Below are 25,096 nucleotides of genomic sequence, written 5' to 3' on the forward strand. Positions count from 1 at the left end.
ACAACTCCACACTACGAAACACATTCAGTGATCCAGGGAGGCAAGGGGAGCCTGCAGCTCCTCGGCCCTAGCTGCTCCCAGAGCCCAGCTGCACAGCCAGGCCCCCTTCTGTGTGGAGGCAGTAGGATGCCCAGCTACAGTACAGGGGTGGCGTACACGACACACAGGTGCTGGTGAGAGGGAGGGGGTGCTGGCTTATACTTGGGGAGCAATCTGTAGGTTTTCCCTGGGGAAGGCCAGGAAGGAGCACCCACTGTCTGGACCAATGTGAGTGCAAATCCTTCTGTGGGCCCAACAATGCCAGCAGTGAATGGCCTCGAGGGACCAGCTATGACACAGGCTTTACACGTGCTCTGACTGCACATGGAGAGGGCCAGGGGCCACAGGGGACTAGGGGACACCCCAGAGTCCAGGGCTGAGAACAGCTTGGAATCCTGAGAAGTGGCTCACTGGGGGAAGTATGATAAAGGATTCAAAGATAGCCATAGAGAGTTTGTTCTGAGAAGACAGAAGGATGACAATGGCCTTGACAAAAATGGGGGTGGGTAGCTGGGGTGGTGGCACCTGGAGCCGAGGGTGGTCTGCTTCGGGAGGGTGCTGGTCAGCTAAGCACAGGAGCTTGGGGCAGGGACCAGAAGAAAGTACCTGGGCCAGGACGTGAGGGCTGGGATAGGTGATGGTGGGGGCAAAACTGCACTGACAGACAAGAGGGGCCTGGGAACACCTGTGCTACTCCGAGGAATGAGAGGGTGACAAAAATGACAAAGATCAGGAGACCTTGGGAGGAACCATACAGGCCCCAGATGGGTGCTTTCAGGACCTGAAGCTCTGCAAGGCTTGTGAGCCTAATTCTCCTCCCACCTCCCGGGCTCTGTTGGGTGAGGTCTGTTAGCTGCTCCACCCTCCCTGCTTCACCCCCACCCTCCTCCAGCCCTGAGGACAGACAGGGTCAGAAGTTCAAGGGCACTCAGAGCCCCAGGGACAATGTGGGAGGTGGCAGCTGTGCTCACCCTGTCCTGTGAGATGGGCTGCAGCTGTCTCCAGACGCCTTGGTTCCTCCTAATTCTCTCCCCTCTCCTCCTCCCAGGTGAAATGCAAAGAGCTGTGGAAGGAGTTTTATGCCATTTTGAGGAAGTTTTATCCGCGCTCATCTCTGAGTGCGCTGTTTCAGGTTTGGTTGGTCTTTCTTAAACTTTTTTAGAGACACCTCCACCCCGGCTTTGAGAAAGCAAACCAGTGCTCCTCCAGCATGAGTTTTCCTAAATGTGGTAGCCCCTTCATATCTGTGGGTTCAAAATATGTGGGTACAACTAATCAGACCACACATAGTTGGGAAAAAGACTGTGCCTGTAGCTTTTACATTGTATCAAGTGTTACTGTGCAGGGGAGGGAGGGGGAAATTGAGCCCATAGTATCCAGGGACTCAGAAGACAAAAAGGAAACTATTTTTTACTCCTGTGCCCCAGCAGACCCAGAGGACTAATCTCCAAAGTCTTGGCCCCAATTATAAACTGTCTGTCTCTTTTGCAGGGCAGCAGATGGGAATCATAGAAGCTAACAGAAGCAGAATTGATAGGTTTTGACACACAGACCTTGTGGTGAGCACAGCTCCATGTCACATCCTAGCTGTCTCTGAAACATTCAGAGAAATATCCGTTTGGAAAAGATCCTTTGGTTTGGCCAGTTGGGGAACAGAATGGCTGTCACTGCTGATAACAACCCACAGCACAACAGAAAGGCCTGGGGCACAGACCTCAAGATCACACTGCCAAGATCCATCCAGATATACCCGCAAGTGTGCCCTATCGGGTTCTGTCCTAGATCCCCGATCTCCCAAACAAGTGTACGGCGGAGGTTAAATAAAGAGACAAACTATGATTTTTACAGTTCCAGGAGGGTCAAAACCATTTAATTAAGCTCGAGGCTTTGAGGGTAAAGACAAAGGATTCTCTGGATCAGTCCACTTACATTAGGACCAAGGACAAAGGGCGGAGAGACTGAGGAAAGTGCAGGCAATGAGCAGGACCTTGGGAGTCACTTCAAGGATGTCTCCAAGTAATGAATCAAGTCAACTCAGTAGCACTGTCTTATGAAGACAGGGTAGAAGTGAGACTGTAGGAGTAATCTTTGCAGCTGCAGTCTCTACCTTGTGAATTGGGGTTGGAGCCAGAGCGTCCGCAGCTGTCTTGCCTTTTGAGGTATCTTGACCGGCGCAGCCCCAATGAAACAGGAGACAGGAGACACTTTTGTGGACGACAGTTAACTGCTAGTTTATTTACGCGGGCTCTGGTTTATATATTTGGCCATGACCAATCACAGGCTGCCACAAGGAAGCAGGGCGGGAATGGGATGCAGGCTCTGGCTACTATATCCAGCTGTGGCCAATCAGGAGTTGCCACAGAGTACGGAGTAGAGCGCGGGGTGCGCATGGGTTGGCTAATTTAAAGAGGGACGTAGCGCATTGCGGAAGCTGGCGTGGTCCTTAGTCCCGGCTGGGGTATGGTATGCTGTGGCACTGTGACCCTGAGGGCAAAAGATTGCAGGTCCAGGCCCAGCTTAGTGAGCTTAGTGAGCAGCTTAGTGACTTACTGAGACCTTGTCTCTGAACAAGACGCTTAAAAAGGGCTGTAGATATGGCTCAGTGTGAAGCTCTTGGTGGAACTGGAAAGAAGACTGTTCAGATACTAGAACAATCTACACAAGAATTTAAAAACCATTACTATAAATATATATTATAAGCTCAAAAATCCAAAATGTGCTGTTCTTATTATAACTTGTTCTCTTCCTGTAAAACTTGTGTACCTGCCAGTTAAGTTGCAACCTTGTAACATACCTACCATGTAACACCCTCCCTTCCTCCTTAACTGCTTGTTCCGCCTCCCTGGTTCCTTTTATGGGGACAAACTGATCCTAAGACCCCAACCCCTCCCCTTGTGGCTTGCTACTGTATAATTTCCTGCAGCCCTTGGCTCAGGAGCACACTTTCCTGACTGATGTTTTGCCACTGAGCTCAGCTAATAAAGCGCTTTTTAAAATTTTTTTGGAGTCTGTCATTTTTCTGCCCATATCATTTGGGGGCTCCTCTGTCCGGGGTCCCACCTTTTACAGGATTTACCACCCCCACACCCCCCCACTCTTCAGATGACATCAGGATCTTTTTGAACACAGCTTCCTACTGGCAAGTACGTATTACTTTTGTTTTGCTCCTCGGTCTTTCTCCTTACTATGACTTGGGGAGTCAAGTTTTCAGGCTTACTCCCATTTGAGGCAATACATTACCACCATTTGAAGGAGGACCAGCCTCCGTTGGGTGCACATTTGGACAGTCAAGTTTACAGACTTGCTTCCACCTAGGCAAGACTTCACTGAGATCTTGTCTCAGTTCCCAAACACTTTCATCTTCCTGTTCCAGTCCTGATTCATCTGTTGCTGACAGCCCTTATAATTTGAGCTTGACCTAACATGTAAGCTGTCTCCTAGAGGTTCTTTTAGCTGATTAATTTGAGTTAACTAAATTAGATGATTTTTTAATGGGGCTATTTGGGTTACTCAATTGAAAAGCATGCTCTTCCTAGGCTAGACGACAGCTAGCAAATTGGTTATTTTAAATTCCTGGGACAGTTCTACAATTAGCAAGCAGGAGAGTGGCTACCTGGTGATTTTAACCAGCTCCTGGTTGCAAAGTCGAGAACTCCAGTTGTTGTAGCTTTTTGGATAGTTCTTTGTCTCTGGGGCAGGCTTCTGCCACCTTGTCTTTGTCTGTGTGGCAGGCCTCCACCATCTTGTCTTCGTTCACTTCTCTGCATTCCTTTTCTTGGGTGTCTACTATTATGGGCCGAACAGCTTCCTCCCCTTTGTCACCCCTGCAACTAGTTCTTAATCATTTTAAGGATTTTAGGGATCAAGGTGCCAGATATGGAGATCTTGTCTATTCTAAAAGGCTGAGAACTTTCTGTGAACTCGAATGGCCTTCTTTTGGTGTCGGGTGGCCTTCACAGGGAACTTTTAACTTACAAGTCTCTCAACAGGTCCATCAAGTTATTTTCAGACCCCCTCATAAGCCAGCCATGCACCCTGATCAAGTGGTCTAATGGCTAGGTTTCGGCACTCTCATCCATCAACTGACTTGGGATGACTGCCAGCAGCTCTTGCAGACTCTCTTCACATCTGAGGAATGCGAGTGAATCTGGACCTTGGCGTGTCGATCTGTCCTAGATGCTAATGGGAAACCCACTTCAGACTTAATGAGGCTCAATGCTGTTTTCCCTTTGACCTGCCCTAACTGGGACCTCAATACAGATGGAAGCAAGGAGACTCTCGATTGATACCGTCAGACTCTTCTTGTGGCACTCCAAAGTGCCACCCAAAAGCTGACCAACTTATCAAAAGTAACTGAGGTAAGACAATTGGCCTCTGAGTCTCCATCGGCTTTCCTTGAGCAACCCCCAGAGGCCTATCATATATATATACACGTATCTACAGACCCAGAGGCACCAGAGAATAGATGAGTTATTAATATAGCATTCATCTCTCATTTGGCCCCTGATACTAAACAAAAGTTGCAAAACTTAAGAGAGTTTTAAAGGTATGATGATAGGTCAGTTGATAGAAATAGCCCAAAAGGTTTTTGACAACAGGGAAGACCCACAAGAGAAAAAAATTAACCAAGATCTTGGCTGTACTAGTAGAAGGACATACTCAAGGCAAAAAGGAAAAACCAACTAATAAAGACCCTGCTAGACAAGAATCAATGTGCATATCACAAAGAATTGGGCCATTGGAAAAAGTATTGTCCAAAATTAAAGGTCAAATTGGAGAAAGGGGACACCACTCCTTGGGTCTTATTGGAAAAAGATTGACAATTTCAGGGTTCATCCACTCCTCCTGAGCCCTGAGTAACCTTAACTGTGGGGGGCGGGGGGAGCAACCCATAGGTTTCCTGGTTGATACTGGACTTTGCTAAGCTGGCACAAACCTATTTGGAAGTCCTACCCTTCTTTTGCAAGTCATTCGGGGTTCTGTTGGCATTTGTCGCTGACTCTTTTTGTCCTGCATGGACCCTGCAGCTGTTTTGTGGCCTGGCTTTGGCCCTCAGAAAAAAAAAAAACTACCCTGAGAAGGCTGAGCATTGGGTAGAGGGCTATGTCATTCTGCCTTGGCTGGGTATTGTGTGTCAATGCCTGGTCTTGTCCTGTGCCCCTCACCTGTAGAGGTGTTTCCCACCCCAGGAACCAGTTGTTGGTAGTCCTAATTTGCAGAATAGGAAGAGATGTTAACAGGGTGCCCATCACCCCAGCCATTGGATTATGTTAAAGGTTGCAGCATGGGTGGCTTTGTAGCGCCATCGTGTTGGTGAAGCTCCTTCTGCTTTACCATGTGGACTTTCCCTTGGAGGATAGCTTTTTGTTCTTAGGGATCCTTCTGCTCGTTGGACTTGGTAATCACCATCTCCTAGTGCAGAATAAGCCATCCAGAAGGCTATGTAAATAAAAACTACATGGTATGCTATGCATAAGGTTCTTCCATGTGTGAGACGACCCAGGCAGCTGGGCACACAGGGTCTCCTTGATGGGGCCTCCATGGTGAGAGGATGCAGGCACTGACCTTGGCCCTGCTGACTGCCAACGATGCAAGCATGCCATGCACTATGGGCCAAAGAAAGAGACTCTGTCCTTGAGGCTGTCTGGCTCCTGTTCCTAGAGCTGCTTGAATCTTCCGCACACATCACATGCAGGTGGTTACTGCAAAGGAAGACACTACCTATTGATGCTTAGCATCTTTCTGGAAGTGTTCAGTGAGTGTCACTCCTGGGGCCTAACAACATTCAGGCACCCTTCACAGCACAATCTCGAGGCCTAACATGCCTCCCCGGGTTCCTCCAGTCATCCAGGTGATCTCCTCTTCTCGCTCTCCTTCTCATCCTGTAAAGGCAGGCAGTATGGGCCACAAGGACTGGCATCTTCCCTGACTCCCTTTGGTATGTGCTGTCTGCCCATATTTGGGAGCGTCTTCTTTTGTCCTTCAGTTAAGTCATGCTGGCTTCTGGGTTTTGGCTTCTTGTTGCCAGCAGGAGCCTGAAAGCCACATGCTGGCCCTGCCCTCACCCCTGCCACTTCATTCCTTGAGACTGAGTGGGGTACACTCTGCCAATGAACGAGAGTTTTGTCCCACACCTTCCCTAAAGTGAAGACACACACCCAGCAAGAGAGCTGGATGGAAGTTGTGGGCAAGTATCCACGTGGCAAGGAAGGGCACACTCCGAGGACTTCATGAGATCCTAGCACTACCCCTGCTACTACCTGGTTATGAGCCCCGGCTGCCTCAGGTGGGGACTCCAGCAGGACGGTGGCCAGGCAGCCAGTGTGCTGTACCCACAGCCAATCACACTGAGTCTTGGGGTCACAGCCATCTCCTCACTCCTGGAGCTCTGCCCTGGGCCCCTGGTTTCCTGCCCACCCCTCCCGCACACAACACTTCCTGGTTCCCTCTCTCTGCTGCAGGTAGGTTCTCAAGAACCATGCAACAAAAAGAAACGCCATGTACTTTAAATGCTTATTGGAAAAAGAAGACAATCTGGAGGGCTGTATGCTTAGGGTCCAACATTCTGGGGAAGGGAAAATTACAGAGGGTGAAAAGATCAGCCATCCCCAGGCATTGGGAGAAGCAGAGAGGAATAGTCAGAAGACTAGGGATTAGTAAGATATCGACTGCGTGGGGACGTTGGTGGGTATATGTTCAAACCCAAAGACATGGGTTCAAACCCATGGAATGCACGTCAACCACAGATATTAATATAAACCACAGGCTCCAAATTCAGAGGGAAGCAGCCAGCAGTGGAGGCTGTGCGTGTGCAGAGCACACCTGCTGTGCCTGTGTAGGGGAGGCACCTGCAGGAAATCTCTGTACCTTCTGCTCCATGTGGCCATGAACCCAGAGCTGCTCTAATAAAGTCAAGACCACAGCTGGGAGTGCAGCTCAGTTTTGGTTCTTGCCCAGGCACAGGCCTGGGTCCAGGGAGTCCTGCCTCCCAGCACTACAAATAAATGAACAAAGTCTGTCAAGGAGACGAATGTATCTCCTCATGCTGCACAGTCTTCATAGCCCAAGCTTCCTGCAGAGCTCCTCCTTCCAATCACCTTCTCCACAAACTCAGCACAGCACACTGCGATGGCACTAGGTCTTCACAGAGGTGTCAGGAAACATCTCAGAAGCCATTCTTGCCACCTCCCCAAGGAGCATCTCAGGATGCTCAGGGCCTTGGGGGTCAGTGCAGCTCGCTGTCTGTCTCTGACCTGTCTCTGCCCCTCTCCTCACTCCCTGCCCCCTTGCTTGCTTTCCCTACATGCTGCAAGCTACTTCCTCCTCCAGTCTACTGCCACTCCAGTCTCTTAAGCTCAGCAGACACCTCCTCTGACAAGCCCACCTGAATATTCCCCAGCCCCTCTCCTCCCTTTATTACCCACTTTTCATCTGTTGGCTTGTCCGCTGTTGGTCCTTCCCTTCTAGTCTATGGGCTCCAGAGGATGGGACCCCACTTGTACTCTCACATGAGTACCTGCTGCCTTCCACTGCAGGCTCTCAGCACACACTGGGGGCAGATCCAGCGTGGGTCCAGAGCATGCTCCCTGCTTCTGCCACTCCACAAAGCACAGCCAGAGACAGCAGAGCCAATGAGTGGAGCCCACAGCCCAGGCCAGGGCCTGGAAGGAGGAGGGAAGTTATAATGACCAGATGACAGCTTGTGGACTTCCAGGTATGGGGAAAGCCCAGCTTCCCCAGTTCCTCCTCCCAATCCCTGCTGAATGTGGGTGCTAGGGTTTGAGGAGAAGCAAGGGTCTCTCACTCAGCAGCTGTCAGGCCGGCCTGTCAGTTGCTTCCCCACTCACAATGAGAAATCAGCAGTCTGTAGCCTGAAGAGGCCTTTGCCACAGTTGGGCCTTGCTGGCAGCCCTGAGATTGGCCTTCCAGCCTCAGAATCTGTGCAGTAGACACACCGTGTTCCAGAATGGCAGCAGCATAGAAAACTTGCTCCTCAGAATTCGATTCAGAGTGTTCAGCAATCTGCACTCAACCCCTCAGCCGAGAAAGAGAGAAGTCTGGCTACTGCTCTAGCTGGCAGCAGCACCCATATGGCACTGGTTTTAGGTGCATGTGGAATGCAAGAGTTGTGGGGTTAAGAGGACATATATCCTGATTTCAGAAGGTCTCTGAGACTAGTGTGCCCCTGAGAGAGCAGTGTGTGAAACTGAGTGTGAAATGAGAGGTGCAGAGGAGAAGTTTGGAAAAGCCAAGAATGTGAATCATTTGAGAAAACCAGCAAGGAGAGAGCATAGCAGGCCCAAGAGAGAAGCCATGGGAGCTACAACCACCTAAACTGCCATAGGGGTGGTGCCTTCCCCGCCCTTTGTAGCTCACAATTTGTCACAGATGGCATTGTATGCTGCGCATGGAACTACAGGATTTAATCCCTGCGGGATCTTGGACTTGCTTTGGTCTCAATGCTTTGTACTCCCCTGTTTATAACTTTTGGAATAAACATGTTTATCTTGTGCCATTGAATGTTGAGTGTTTAATTTTTTATTTATACTGGGGTTTGCAGCTAAGAGTTTGCCTTAGATATCAGAGGAGACTTGGGACTTAGACTTTTCAAGAATGTGAAACTGTTAAGACTTTAGCTACTCTTGCAGATAGACTAAATGTCTTTTGCATAATGGGATGTACATGAGTTGTTGGGGGCTTAGGAGCAGAGTGTTATAGTTCTAATGTAATATAATGTTGATAGATTTAATACTTGTTCTTAAGGATTGTTAAATCTGTGTTATAATGTCAAGGTATGAAATGATAAGAATAAGCACATCTTTGTATCTGGAAACCAGTTTAAAGAAATGTATCTGCTTGCCAAATTGAAAAGAATTAGATTGTAATGGTTGATACACTATGATCACCTTGAATTTCCCCAAACACTTAAATTCATAAATCAATTTTCTATCCTTTCTGTACCCTTTATGTTTATATACTAGTTTCTTGTTTTTCAGTGGTGAACTTATAGCACACATATTGTAGCAGGTCATTTGTTATCACCAAAAATGCAAAAAGGTTTGCCATCACTATTCTAGAAAGTTTTCGTAACGTTGAACTTGAAATGGACCCTGATCTACTGCTTCTCCACTGCGTGTTCTTGGTTCAATTTCTCAACTTCTCTTTGCTTCAATTTCCCTGTCAGTAAAGATCAACTGTTACTTAAAAGATTGCTTTTTGGATTGAGATGAAGCAAAACTTTTAGTTTGGTATTAAGCTGAAGTTGATATAATTGTAACGTATTCATTAAGCATAATTTACTGCTACCATTGTTAATAAACACAATCTGAATACAAAACTGTGCAAAGAAAAAAAAGCATAAAGATCTCTTCATCTACCATCTTCCCAGATCACCTATAAGCCCCATCTGCAGTAGGAACTCAAGCCCTTCAGCCCTGGGTTCAAAGCAACTCAGTGAACAGATGGCCCACAAAGGCTCAGAGCTCCTCAGACCAAGAAACTATCTCCAGGGAATGATGGACAACCATACCCAGAAGGAGGCTCAGAGACCTGAGTGGACAGGAAAGTAGCCAGCCAAGACCCTGGGCCCTTCAGATGCCAAGTAATGGGCTCAAGAAATTTCTATTGCCACTCAATTCACAGCACTGCTCTGGGGCTATAGTGCTGCCAGCCCAGGACTCATCAGCCCCAGGCTCCCCCAAAGAAAATCCTAGAGAGCCTTGGTACATTCAGCTGCGGCCAGAGAAGGTGTCAAGGGTTCTTCTGCAACTGAGCTCATCTTGCTTCTAGAAAGATGAGCAGAGCACTGTGCTGATCCCTCCAGAAGTTCTAGCAGCCAGGCTACTGTGGGAGATAACAGACACCTTTGCCACTCCCAGGCCCATGAGGAGACTATGAAGGGAGAAGTTCACAGGCTGCTAAAGGCAAAGCTACATTTGAGCCAGGGCTGTCTAATCCCAAAGCTTCGTCTCTGTCACACTCTGTGCTCCCAGCACAGCTCAAGACATGTGGACTGCAGGATTTAGCCCCCAGAATAATGCAAAGAAGAGTTCTGAAGCCAGCCCACCATGCTGTGTCATTATAATTCCCATGACCTTGGGCAAGTTACCTGCCATCTGGGTGCCCAAGTGTCCTTATTGGAAGGTAAGATGTCTCATCCATTTCACAGGGCACTGGATGGTTAAATGGGGGCACCTCTATAAATGACTCAGTACAGGCTGTTTTTCGATTTAAAAAATTCTATTCTGTGAAGAAGAATTTAGCTGAGCTCTGATTTTCCTTGAGCAGAGTAAAGGATCCAGAGAGCCTTATTAACTACTTAGCTTTATTATGTCTTAAAGTCAGATGCAGCAAATTCAGAGTAGAGAAAAACAGGGTACACCTGACTCAGAAAGTGGCCCAAATCATGCTGAATCAGAGGAGCTGAGGATCTGGGAGCCATGCACCTCTGAGACATATGGATACTGAAGCAGGAGTGGAACAAGGACTTAGGCCTCCTCATATACTACTCAGTGTTTTGCACCTGCAACTGTACCAGACCCCAGGGAACAATGGTGCCCTTTCCTCCTGGCTAACCCACAACTAGATGTTTTCTTGGCTCCTTGAGCAACTCATGAACTGTACAGCAAGGGACACAAGGAAGCCAGAAAGTCAAGCTCTTCCTGACACCTGGCCAAAGAGAACCAGTGCATTTAGCTTGCTACAGATGCTCAGCACCTCCCACCACCTCCAGAACACTGCCTAAGCCTTGAAAAAGCATCACAATGCATCCACTGAATGGATGGGGCTGTAGTGCTCACAAGGAGAACTCTAGCCCTCAGACTCACAGTCTGAGTCAGTCCTTACTGCTTCCAGGAAGCCCCTAAATGTCACCTGGAACTCTTTTATGGTTGATTCGTTGTGTTAGCTTGAGAAGTTAGGAGCTTAACTAAGTAACTCAGCAGTTCTACATTCTAGGGTACAACGGACATGCCCTAAGGTAAGCTGTTTACCCTCTAGGATGTTGTAATGGTTGATTCAGCAGGATGCCAGGGTGTTCACTTTGTAAACATCCTGAGTCTGTGCAAGAAGAGGGGAGGGAGATGTTGTGAGTGCTATACCTGTTCCAAGGTGGGTAACCTGATTTCAATATAAGGGAGGAAAAGAGACTTGCACCATCTCCTTTTTGCTCTTGTTGCTTTTGCTGTTTTCTGCCTCCTTGAACTGCTGCCCCTCTGCCATGTGCCATCCTGCCTTACAGCCTGCTGACCATGGACTAAAACCTCCACAAACTGTGAGCTAAATAAACCTTTCCTTCAATTTTCGGTGTCAGGTATTGTGGCTCAGCAATGAGAGAAAAGTAACTAACTACACTCCTCTACGCATTTGATGGTAAACCCTTCTGGAATCACTACCTAGCCCCAAAAGGGGATGGAGGAGACTGTGATTCCCAGCCCAAAAATCTAAAGCCCAACAAATTTGGCAGAACTTTCCTTTCTGACCTGATGACTGTGTGCCTTTGTCCCCCCTCATTTGTCTTCAGACAAACTCACAGATTACTTGCCTGCTCAAAACTCTTCCATCAGTCCTATGTTTGCTTGTTTGCTTTTGAGGTAGGGTCCCACTATGCAGTTTAGGCTGGGTTTGAACTATGTAGCCCAAGCTGGCCTTGAATTTGCAGCAATCCTTCTGTCTAACTCTCCTGAGAGCTGAAATTGCAGACATGCACCACCACATCCACCTGGGGCTCCCATCATCCCCAGAGCAAAAGTGAGTGTTTTCAATCAGCCTCCAGTTCTTTCTATGACTTCTGCTCTTGTTCATTCTACTCTGGCCTCAAACCGTTCCAAACAGCTTTCCAGCACGTGTCTACTCCAGTTCTTCCTTTTCTTCATATGTCTACTCAGGCATCACCCATCAAGATGCCACCAAGACCACCACTGCTGGTGAGCCCCTCTCATCCCTTTCCAACCTTTATAGGCTTCATAGCACTTGTTACTTTTAAGATACATCATTCATCTGTATGTCCCTCCAATAGACTGTACACTCAGTGAGATCATGTAATGACTCTCTTTATCTCCCTTCTCAACTTGCACCTTCTACAATAGTACCCAAGACATAGCATACATTTGATAAATATTTGTGAAAGGAAGAATGAAAAGGAGGAAGGAGGGAGAAAGAGAAAAGACGTTTTCTTTTAAGAGCTGGCAGAAAATGTCCACCTTGGTCACTGAAACTTCAAGTAGAACTCAGAGCAAACCCTCCATTGTTCCCACATCCTCATAGCTCCTTGCTATCTGCACAAGCTGAGGTAAATGGACTTTTCTGCCTCTTCTGCTTCCCCTAATACACAAGATCCTGGGCTATTTCTAGGCCTTGTCTGAAGTCACAGCTCCCTACCACTGATTTGTGTAAGCCAGGGTCACAAGAGCCTGTCCAGATAGGAACCTGGTTATTCCATGCACTAGGTAGGTGTCCTTGCAGCTGGCTGCTCACATCTGTGGGCCTCCAGTTGTTCATATTTCAAGTAAAGGAGATAAAGATCTCCCTCTTGAGACTCTGTTGGGAGGGACGGAGACAATGCTTGGGAAGCACTGGGCATGGTGCCTGGTACAGAGCAACCCTCCAGAGCAGGCAGTAACTAGGCATCAGAGTCTAATCCCCCCCCACACACACACACCCATACCCACTGCATGGGGAAGATGTGGAGAAAGCTGAAGTCTGTCCTGGATGACAGCTAAAGAGCCAAGACCCTTTCTCACTGCCCCTACTGTCCCTGTGGACCCTAAATATGCATACAAAACAATTTAAAGCAGTGAGAGGCATTTGTTTACTACTGTGCCTAGGAGCTGACTCAGTGCTGGGGACACACACACACACACACACAGGATTTGAACCTTGCTCTGGCTGAGTTCAAGTGCTTTGTGGGTGTGGGTCTGGTGCTGGGTCTCAAACCCAGCATGCTAGGCAAATGCCCTATCACTCAGTTATATCTCCAGCCCCAACTAAACACCTTCTTGCCCTGCCACCTGGACACTGGGTTCTGATAGCTTCCTGCATCAGCACAGGACAGAGTTAACAGCCCTGTAGCCGCTACTCTCCCGTTGGTGGCTGCAGTGGCTCAGACCAAGCTTGTGCATATGCCTGGCTTATTTAAGGCAGAAACTGACTACTGAGAAACTGACTCCTTTCAGAAAGGAGGGTGAGGCTATGAGAGGTAGAGATGTGACTCCTCTGAACTTCGAGGAAAGAGAAGAAAGAAGTGACCTGATTCTCAGATTTCTAGACAAGAGCTGCCTGTCTCATTAGAGATGAGCTCTCTAATACTGTAGGAATCCCATCTCTGCTGCTCCTAGAGGTGAGCAAAGAAAAGAAACAACAGGGGATTCTGCTTTGGAGAGCATAGATTTGTCATCAAGCTCTCAGGAACACCCTGTGTTCAACAGACAGCTAAAAAATACCAGACTTCAACCTGTCCCCTGCACTTAGTCTATGCTCTAGAAACAACCCCTGTGCTCTCTGGTCCAGGATATTCTCACTTGTACAATGAAGATATCCCAAAGTCGTGGCACTGGATAGGCATGGATGGGCATGTTTTGTGGCTAAGCTTAACTCTACTGTCAGACTTGGAGGTAACTCCGAACTCTGCCCTTTCTTGGATTCATGATCCCTCCAGTCCTCTGACATTCAGTTTTCTTATCTACCCACTTTATGAGGTTCATGTGTACTCAGGGCAAGGCACATAGCTGCCCCCTGTAAATAGAAGCTATCATTAATAAAATAATTGGCCCCAACACATGTAGAATTTAGAAACAGACACGAATTTGCAACCAAGAGACACCCTGATTCTAGATCTTCAGTTTCACCTATCTGCCTCTAGAAGGTTCTGCCCTCATTCATCACAAGCAACAAGCAGGGTAACAAGAGGTCTATCTGATCAGGAGCTAGCTTCAGCCTCAAGCTAGAAGAAAGCTCACTCCAAGCTCCAAAGCTGGCTGCCATGAGGAGGCCCAGCCCTACAGTTACTAGAAGCAATGCCTGCGCAGCAGACCAACCTAGATTGACATGCACCATGTTTGGGACCAGGACTACTGCTTCCATCTATAGATGGAGAACTGAGTCCTAGACTTGAGCAGGGATCTGATGGGCTGCAGCAGAGCTAGGGCCAGGAACTCAGCCAGAACCTTCTCCAGATGACTTCTGATACCCTTTGCTGGCCACAGCTGCCTCCTCAATTGAATGAATACTTTTTAGACTTTTTATAAGCCTGAGTCTGAGATTAAGGGTGGTTGACTAGTTAATCTTGCAGAAAAAAATTCAAGGCAGTCAAATGTTGAGGCTGTAGCATAGCTGTTGTTAGGGGCTTTTAACCAGATCTATGCTGAGAATCAGGAGCAAAGAGCCCAACAGGATGATTTAAAGTGTTGTGAGTTTGGCCAGAAAGGAAGCTCCATAGGGCAGGGCTGAGGGAGAGCTTAGGTCATGGCTGTCAGGGACAGAACCTCCAAAGCAGTGCTGCTGTGCCCACAGAACCTAGAGACCTGCACCGGTCTCCATGAGCACATGGGGCTCTGGTGTACAGTGACCCTGCAATTGCTGAAGTCTGAGCATAGGCAGGCTGCTCTCATGGCCTCTGCCAGCGTTTGTTACAGCCTTAAACATTCTTTTCAGGAGACACTTCACTAATGTCCACTGGATGCTGCTCTATGCCTGGCTAAGACACTATCCTTTCTAAGTCCTTGGGGTCTGGTGTGTAGAGCTGTGTGGGCTGCGGTCAGTGCTGTGTCCTAGAGGATGCAACAGAGCCCAGCGCACCTGTTACCAGGTGTGGATGTCACCAGGTGATGGCACCTCCTGCAGGTTGTCCTCATTGTGCCCTTAGTGGTACTTGGCTCATTTCACAGATTGCCTCCTAGAATCCCCTCAGGCCATGATGGTACAGGATCCCATTGCCCATTTGAGGCAGCTGAGAAGAAACTGTGACGTGCCTAGAGTGACACACTGCATACCCAAACCACTGCAATTCAACAAAAGTTCATGTCTAATTACAAGTGTCACAGACACAATATTGCCCTTATTGCTTACAGGAGTTACAATTTATTAAGTCCCTACCATGCAGGCTCTGCTTTAGAAGAAATAAGAAAATAGTTTATCCTGAGCCCAATTATAAAACAGGTTTATTTGGACTAAGTGTGGCCCAGGAATATGGACTCAAGTTACCCTGAATGACATGGAAGAGAGATTTTTATTGAATAGTTAAGTCAAATACAGAGACTGATAGTAAATGGCTGTCAAGAAGGACTAAAAAGAGCCCAAGAGAACTTTGGTTATTGGACTACAATATTCTATCTCTTCACAATCAGAATGGTTAAGCAGCTGATGTCTATCTGCATGCAGATCAGTAGAGACAATGGCTTCCTCAGCAAACTCCAGTTCATGCATTCTTTCAATTTAAAATAAGATTTATTTATATTGGAAAGGATATAGTGATTTAGTACTTCTTACACTGATAAAATGTATTTCTGCAAAACAAAATCAAAGAAAACATAAGCTTCTGGCCCTGCTTTATGGGTATGAATACTTCCTTGCTGTACAACCTCAAGTAAGCAACTCAACTCTCAGCACTTCACCACCTCCTACTTGGGTAAAATAATCTGGTCTAAGAGCAATTAGCAGCCTCTGACTCCTAAACCACAGGGATCATCCTTGCTAACTAAAGACACTGGCGCCATCTAGTGACCTTTGCAGTCCTGAGGCACCTGCAGGCAGGCGGTAGGAAACCAATGGCCAAGTCTGAGGTAGGAGCAGGGAGAAAAACCAAGTATTCACAGAACGTTTTTGAGTCTCAGGCCTGTCTGTAAATGAGAACAGTTTTTTGTTTGTTTGTTTTTTCTGAGACGGTACTGTCTGGGCTTTCCACCCTAGAGGAGGAAAAGAAAACCCCCAACCCCCGCCCCGTGCTTTCCTGAGAAATATTGAGAAGAGGTCAGGAGCAGGGCAGCAGGAAATGCAGGAAGCGCAAGCCCCTGTGATGGAGCAGCTGCTGGTTTATGTCTTGTAACTCTTTTCCACACATAACAGATTGGGCGAATCAAGGAGGACATCCTTCCATAGGGTGAAATCACCCAGCCACTGGATATTAGTGCATAGTCTACACATAATCCTAGCTGGAACTATTAAACATGTAGAGTAGAAATTATTTCCTAGTGGAGTATGCCTGTAACCCCAGAACTGAGGCGGATGAGGCAGGAGGATCACTATGAGTTCGAGGCCAGTCTGGGCTATATAAGCAAGTTCAGGCCAGCCTATACTACAAAGTGAGACTGTTATAGCTAGCTGAGCTAGTTAGAAATATTATAGGCAGTGAGACAGGGCTGAGTCCTCGAAGGAGCCAGTGTAGAAGCGCAGGTACCTTGCAACTGTGAGGGAGACAGACACCTCCTGCTGTGGCCAAGCCTCAAGACAAAAGATCAAACAAATGCACTCATATCCTAAGGACTGATATTCTAAATAGTTCTTTGTCACCCTGAGAAAGCCAGGAGTCACCATCCCAACCCTCTATGGGAAGTTACTGCTCTGTAAGAATACTCACTTTCTGTATGACTTGCTTCCTCATTTGTCCCCAATTTAATAAATTTTAGCTAAGCAATTAATCTTATTGGTTAACCATAGTTCTGTCCCACTGTATGCCCATCTGCCTTATGAGTTCCCAGTTTTCTCACCTTGAACCCGCCTCACCCCATGATTTTACTCTATAAAAGTCCCTAGAAAAGACAGAGCCTTTGACAACCTACTCGGAACCACTTCTGTCTCTCAGACAGAAGCTTTCTTCCTCTCAATAAATATATTCTACTCTTAACATCAGTTGTTCCTAAAATTTATTCTTCGATTTTAGAGGACTCAACTCATACCAGACATATAGTAGATTGACAGTTTCATTCCCCTATATCAAGACCATGTCCAAAAAGAAAGAAAGGAGGCTTTATTGACATATGATCATTAGTAGTTAGAGTAGGATTTGATGATGGCATAAGAATTTTCAAATTGATATGAATGGATGGGGGTATTAATACCAAGGTCACAATTATATTTCCAAAATGGAAATTTAATAGAATAAGACGTTTTTGTTAGAGCCAATTTAGGCTTACAGCAAAACGGAGGGAGGGTACAGAGATTTCCTGTTACCATCTCTCATGCATGTATTGTCTCCCCCTTAGCAACGTCATCCACCCAAGCAGTCTGTCTTTATAACTGGTGAACCTAGGTGGGCACATTGAAGTAAGCCCCTTAGGGTTCACTCTTAGAGTTGTGTGCTTTATGGGTTTTGACAAATGTATATGGCATGTACTTACCATGATAGTGTTTTATGCTGTAGATTCACTGCCCTAAAATACTACTGTCACCCGTCTCTGTCACTTACTAACATTTTTAGTGCTTCACCTTTTCTGGACTGTCTAGACTAGAAGCAAACTATACACAGCTTGTTCCTGATTTATTTCAGTTAATAATTTGCATTTAAATTTCTTCCCCTGTCTTTAAATGACTTGATAGTACATTTCTTTTTCACACTGAGTGACATCCCATTGCCTGCATGTACCATAGATTACTTATCCATTCACCTACCTACAGACATCTCGATGGTTTCCAAGAAAATCAAGAAAAAATGTTAGAGATTTTTTCTTGGAGTAACACATAGCAGTATCTAGGTAAAACAGGATGTCTAGGCCCAGATCCTTTGTGCTCCAGGGATAAGTGTTTTGTGGACAGCAAAGAACCCCAAGAAAAGCCTGGGAATTCAATATCTGAATCCTTGGTCTTGCTGCGGCACCAGGAGCTTACTCCAGTTGGGACCAAGTGAAGGGGGACTTAAGCTCTTAATAACCAGTCCTCTGAGCCAGTGTTCTAACAGGAGGGAATGGACACTGAAATTGCATGAAAAAAATGTTAGCCTGTAACCCTCATTGTGCTAGGAGTAACAGCTTTGGTTGCTGCCTTGGGTATACTAATTTACAGGATTAACACTCTGCAAATGAAAATCTCACTGTGGCAGCTACAGAGATGGCAGTAATTTCAGAGACCTTCAAAAGTCACTGGACTAACTGGCTGGCATGGTCTCGAACATCGGCAGGAGCTGAACTGGATGCTCACTGCTGAGCAGGGTGTGGTTTATCCTCAGTGATTCTTGCACTTACACTAGCATCTTTCAGCAGGTTGAGACTGGAACCAATGCCATCTCAGACAAATCAAAGTGGCTCCACCACTAGGGGGCTCTAGACTCTCTGGCCACACAATGAAAGGGAAATTAAAATTTTAAATAAAGCCTGCCAAGAATGCCATCCAAAACCAGTGGACATATCTAGACAGACCTTGATAATAGAACATTTCTTCCTTTGTGTAACTCCTGTCTTTACTGCCTTTGTATAACTGATGGACTTGCTATGTAACTTAAAATGTAATAGGACATTCCTTCCTTTGTATAGCCCATGCTTTGTAAAACTGATGACCTTGCAATGCAACTTGAAATGTTTAAACTCCCTTAACAACGCAAAATGTCACCCAACCCTCCAATCATAATGCACCAAATCTACTTCTGTACCTCCGCACTTGCTTTCCCCATAAAAGCCCCAGAATCCCACCAAGCAGGGCTCTGACTCTGGGAAAGATCTCAGTGAAGCCCACCAGTGTAATAAACTACCTGCTAAATCTTTGCCATTTCTTCCTGTTTGGTCTGTTGTACATAATACTTCTTGGCTCCCTGACTGGAAAGACCATGATGACCACATAGCTCACTGGGTGAGGCCTGGCAGCTGAAGCAGGGACCTCCCTAGGCTCCTCAACAGGAAGGCACACCCTCCAGATCTTCTTCGAGTCCCCTTGGAACCTGGACTAGAGCCCTTGCTTGGTGCTGATGGTCCTTGTCAGAACCAGAAGAGGGAGAAAGGACCCAATCAGGTCAGACCACCAGATAAGCTAAGACCCCAGGGGCATTCCACTCAGTCAGTCTGTCAGTCAGTCCTGCTCATACTCAAGCAGAAGGAGAGCCTGATCATGTCTCATTAGTTAAGGCCACCCATGAGGGTAAATGGGTTGGAATATTTAACTTCTGAAAGGCTGCTGAATGACTGTGTGAGTGTTTATAATGGACATTGAAAGCAGGAAGCCGCTCTGTGCCTCACAGTGAAAGGCCCTTTTAGGCCCTCAGAGTTGTGGAGCTTGAGGGCCCCAACTTGTGGTTCCATGGACATGATTAATAAGGACAAAACAAAGAACCTAGTGACTCTTCTCCAAAGTCTGGATGGTTCTAGTGTTGCTTAGAGGTAAGCAGCCAGGTAATCATCTGAATGGTCTCTGTGAGCAGCACCCACCCTTTGTCTGTTGCACCACTATTGAAGGGTATACTCATACACTATAGGGAGACAGGAGGGGTGTGAGCCAGAGTAACCTGCAGCCCTTGAGTGTATGCTGAAAAACTTCAAGAAAGGATTCTCTGATGGTTGTGGAGTGAAAAATGAAACCTCAAAGCTTGCGAGCTTTCCATGAGACTGGCTGGCCAGACCTGTGCCTGGATTGGCCACCCAACGAAAGTCTCAATGTTGAGACTGCCCAGCAAGTCTGCAATGGTGTAACAGACCCCAAACTGGCCACTCTGGCTGGTTCCCTTATATCAGCTCTTGGCTTAACTTGTATCAGAGCCTGTCACCTTGGCTTCATGCCCACACCCTGCATGACAAAAAGGATCATCCTGGCCATCAAAACAAATTCCCTCTCAGGCCTCCCCTAAACTAGAGAAGCTTTATTCTGTCTTAACTGAAGACCCTGAGTCTGATCTGCCTCCTTTTTACCTAGCTGGCCTCAGGATGCCCACTGTTGACCAAGCACCATCACCGCAGCCAGCATCTCTACCACCATGGCCAGAACTGCCACCGTTGCAGCCAGGGCTTCCACTGCCATCCTAGTGACAGCTCCAAGCACTGTGGCTGTCACCACCATCAAGCATGTCTCAGAATCCATATCGCTTTTGACCTGCTACAGCTGCACCCTCTAGTGGCCCAGAGATCTACATCTAACACAGCCATCCCAGATTTCACAGCTCCGCTGCCAATAGCCTCTGCAGCACTTCCTAAGCCCTGGATTGATTCTTTATCAGATACTGTCAACATTTACAGGGACACTGACAGCCTTATCACCCATCATCTGTGCTCTGCCAGTCAGAAGCTCCAGTTCATCTCCAGCTGCCACTTCATGTCTACCCTGGAGGTCAGGGAAATTCACCCAACCAACCACCTCTGTGATGTGTCACCGGCTATTTAGTTCCACTGACCTCCTCCACTGGAAGCACCATAACCTCTTTACTTGAGGAACCTCAAGCAAAGACTAACCTCCTTATATCCATCTTCTAGACCTACTTACTGTCATGGAATGACTGTCAGAAGCTCCTTCTGACCCTGTTTAGCACTGAAGAATGCTAAACATTCTAGAGGGGGCCAAATCTGGCTAAGATCAAAAGCCCCCACGACTGTGGTTGATCCTGATGCTTGGGTACACACAACATTCCTACAAGTGAATCCAAACTGGGGCTGCAACATGACAGAAGGCCTTAGATCAGTACTGCAAAGATCTCCTTGAAAGACTCAAGTAAGAAAACAAAAAGCCAATACACATGTCCAAAGTAACCAAAGTCACTCAAGAACCCAGTGAAAGGAGCCAGACCCAGGCCCTTCTCCATGAATCAGCACCATTTGCGGACTGTGGAGGGAGAGAACCAGGCCTCATGGGAGGAGGTCCCCCCAGGAACAAATATCATTTTCACTGTTTTGATGGGTTGGGTTTTTTATTTTCTTTTGTTTATGTTAACTCTGATGGCACGAGCAGCTATTTAAAAGATAGCAAGACATGTTATAGAAGCCATTATGTATTTACTACTGGCTTGTTCTGTACTTCAGGTTGCTCATAAGGTTTTCATGAACCCACAGATAGAGGAAAAGAAAAAACAGCAATATGAGGCAGGTCATAGAACCCAGCAGAAAGCTGCTCTCCAGGCTGCAATGTTTAGAAAACTTGTTCCTGAAATATCTCACCAAGACAAATCCCCCCACAGCAGACAATATATAAGGGGCCACCTAAAACTGGTGGCAGATCCAAGACCCTGGCAACTGACCAATGCGCTCGCTAGAAACAAACTAAAAAGATAAATTCCCCCTCCATCTGTGGGACACAAAGAAACCTGATTGTCTGAGGCTACCCCAGCCTGAGCCTCTTCTGCCACTCTTCAATGTCACTAAATAGGACAGGCCAGGCTCCATTACACTGGGCCTATGGGAGCCCATGGTTGTTGCCAGAATCGGAAGAGGACCTATGACTTTCATGGTGGAAAGTGGGACATTCAGCTGTGACTTAGCTTGTTGTTCCCTTATCCTCTTGGCAAGCCTAAGTATTGGAGCCACTGGAGCCCCCACTGAAAAGAAATTCTGTCAAAGCAGGTCACGCAAGATTCCATTTTATTGAACATAAATTCTTGTACATGCCTGAGTGTCCTATCACTCTTCTGGGATGTGCTTTGAAAGACTTGTTCCCAGAAGTATGGACTGAAGACCTACCTCTAGGGCTTACAATCAATCATGCCTCTTTGGTGATTGAGCTCTGTCCCACTGCAGCCCCCAATGCTCTTAAGCAGTATCCAATGTCATGAGAGGGTCAACTTGGCAGCTAGCTCTACATCTCTGCCTGAAATAATTCGGAATCCTTATAGACTGCCAATCATCTTGGAACACTCCCCTCCTCCTGGTAAAAAAGGCCAAATGGTGACTACCAACCAATGCAGGATCTCCATATCATCAACTCAGCCACCACAACTCTGTCTTCAATAGTCTCCAACCCTTATGCTTCCCCCGAAGGTTGCCTGGTTTACCTGTCTGAACTTAAAGGATGCTTTCTTCTGTTTGTAAATTTCACCTGTCATCCTGTACTTGCCTTTGGATGGCAGGACCCAGAGACAGGACAGAAAGGCCAACTTACCTGGTCTTATTTACCACAAGGTCTCAAGAACTCCCATACCCTCCCTGGGAAGCACTGAATCTGTAGCTCAAACAAGGCAGACTACGGGAAGGAAACACAGGCTCTTTTCTTCCACCTGGTGGCCACAGGCTATAAAATCTCCTGGAAAAAGACTCAAATACACAAACAGAAAGTATGTTATTTAGAGTTTAATTTAGAAAAAGGAGTCAGGTGCCTGGGTCCCAAGAGAAAAGAAGTCATCTGTTTCATTCTGAGTCTTGAAAATAAAAGACAGCTTAGAAAATTCCTGGGTGCTGAAGGCTTCTGTTGAATTTGGACGCTGGTGTTCACTGAAAAAGCATATATATGAGATGCTGGCAGGAAAAAAAATGAAAGAGAGCTATTAAACTAGATTTTAGAAAAACTAAATCTTTTCAGATAATTTGGGTGCTGTCAACTGTCCTGGCACTAGACATCTCTACTGTTGAACCTGTTCACTGATAAATGGAGACATCTCACCTCAGGAGTCCTCCCTCAGAAGATCAGCCTGTGGGAAAGACTCACTGTCCATTTGTCAAAGAATATGGACTTGGTGGCCAAAGGCTAGGCCCCTGGCTGACGGCACAGACAGCCAAGTCCTCCTAATCAAGGAGGTTGACAAATTAACTTTGGGACAAAATCTGACTGTCCAGGTGCCACATACTGTTCTAAAGCTACTCAACAGTGGGGACATGGTTGATTCTTGACCAGCCATGTCACGTAGTACTAAGGACTGCATTATAAAAATTTCTGACTTACTTTCCACTAACTAAACCTCTAAACCCAGCCACCTTATTGCCCACTGAGCCTCCCTCTGCACTCCTTGACCACAACTGTCTCATTTTGATTGATGAGCTTTTTGTTAGCTGTCCAGATCTACAGATATAATTCCTGTCTAATGCTGTGTACACCCTATTCATGGATAGAAGTAGCTGAGTCAAGGATGGAAAATGCCAGGCCAGATATGCTGCTGTTACCACAGGGGAAATGCTCCTAGGCAGGCCTCTTCCATAAAACTGGTCTGCTCAATGAGCTGAATTATGGGTCTTGAAACAAGCTGTTAAACTGGGCAAAAAACGAAAGAGAAAACATATACACTGATTCAGGGTATGCTTTTGTCACTGTTTATGTCCATGTAATGTTGTACAAGGAAAATGGACTTCTCACAGTATAAGGGAAACAAATTAAAAACAAATACGAGATTTCTCAACACCTCACTGCAATGTGGAAGCCTAAGAAAATCACCATTATCCATTGTAAAGGGCACCCAAAAGTAAAGGCACTGTTACTCCTGAAAATCACAAAGCTGATGAGGCTTCAAAAATGGCAGCTAAGGACTCTGCCTGGGGAACAAGTGACCTGAAACAAAACTTGAAAGCCCAACATAAAATAGCCCTAAAACTGTTCTCATTCTCCACAGTGGGCCCCTTCACTACTCCAAGGGAAAAAAAAATCAAACAGACACACCAGGAAGGGGCCCACATAGGCCCAAATGTGCCTGGACTTTTCCAGACAATCAAATGATAGTGCTTCAAAATCTCGCTTATGCCAGGGTAAAATGCGATCACGGTATCACCCATGGAAAGAAAACTGCTACGCTCCTTCTGGAGCAAGATGGCAGATAGATAACAACTAGCTATAGAGGCTGTCTGAGATACTCAACTTAGAATTCAACATAATACAGAGTGGGGAGCCCCAAACAGAGGGAGATGAATTCTTTCATCCCAAGAAGAAATTAAGGTGACTTACCAACCATCCGAGGTTCTGAAGAGGTCCTGCTACAGCTTGCTGAGGTCCCACTTCGGCTTGCTGAGCTGTCCAAAGTCCCACTGCTTCGACATTAAATGTGGGGGCCGGTGAGCCAAAGGAAGAGCTGAGTTGGCAGGGTGCCTACATTGACCTGTGGTGAGTGATGGGAGTGGAGCCATTCCATAAATAGGGGGGCTCCGGCAGACGACATTCTGGGACCGGGCAGGACTGGCAAGTACAAGGGGCAGCAGTGACTTCAGTCAATTGCTCCCTTCCAGAATAGGATTGGTGGAGTGAGGTAGGCCTGGCTGAGACCTAATAGGTTATCCAAAATCAAGTCCCTACAGTGGTGTCACACACTAACCACACTAACCCAGTGAAATCTCAGAAGTCTGACTGACAGTGCAGGCCACAGCAGCTTGACTGACCTGGAGGGGAGGCGTTGCAAAGAAATGTAGTGCACAATACAGCAACTTACTGATCCCCAAGCTGCCACATTCCAGCTGCTGCCTGCGGCGCCTCCGGGCTGCTAGGGAGACCTGTAGCCACGGCCCGGGAGTGACTGGGCACCCACCAGCTGCCCTTGCCCCTGACCCTGCTGCAGCCACCGACCGAAGGAAGGCAGCGCAAACTCCACTGCTGCCACCGCCATGCTCCAGCCACCACCACCCGGAGAGGAGGTGATGCAAAGTAATACAGTGCAGACCACAGCACTTGACTGATCCAGAGGGGAGGGGCCAGCATATGCTGTCCCTGCCTGCAACTCACTAGCACACTTCACTGGGAAGAGTCATCTAGCCAGCACCCTTTAGAAGAATTGTAACCAACAAAGAAAGAAACTGGGACCTTCTGGAAGAAGCAAAAAAGATGGGAAGAGGAAGCAACAACAAAAAGTTCCCAGGTCCCAACCCTGGGAACACTGACCAAGGACAGCTAAATACAAAGGAGAATGAGAACAGCAAACATGCAATATTAGACACAGCACCAGTGGACATAAAGAGATATATTCGAGACCTCATAGATGAGTTCAAAAGTGAAATATTTAGCCAAATAAAGCAAAATATAAGAAAATTAATTAAAGAGATACTAAGCACCCCTCAAACAAACACAGACAGAAGAAGGGAGGAACTCAAACAAAGGAGAGAACCATTTGATGAAGAATATAAAAAAATAGAATACATGAAGCAGATTCAAAGAGATCACCAGGAAATTAAAAACTCTATGGAACGATGGCAAATCAGCTTGAAAGAAATTACGGGTGGATTTTCCAAACTGGAGGACACTTTTGCAATGTGGG

General features: G+C 46.8%; 1 long non-coding RNA gene across 1 annotated transcript in view; it reads right to left on the reverse strand.

Moving 5' to 3' along the window:
* Positions 1-23,785, reverse strand: part of LOC134478143 (uncharacterized) — a 69,549-nt gene extending 45,764 nt beyond the window's left edge. Inside the window, exon 1 of the long non-coding RNA XR_010050587.1 lies at positions 1,011-23,785. This is a non-coding gene — a long non-coding RNA (uncharacterized LOC134478143). The remainder of the gene's footprint in view (positions 1-1,010) is intronic.
* Positions 23,786-25,096: the final 1,311 nt, after the last annotated feature.

This window comes from Cavia porcellus, unplaced genomic scaffold, assembly GCF_034190915.1.
Source record: "Cavia porcellus strain 051 isolate PalLab524CR breed Dunkin Hartley unplaced genomic scaffold, mCavPor4.1 scaffold_11, whole genome shotgun sequence".
NCBI lineage: Eukaryota > Metazoa > Chordata > Mammalia > Rodentia > Caviidae > Cavia > Cavia porcellus.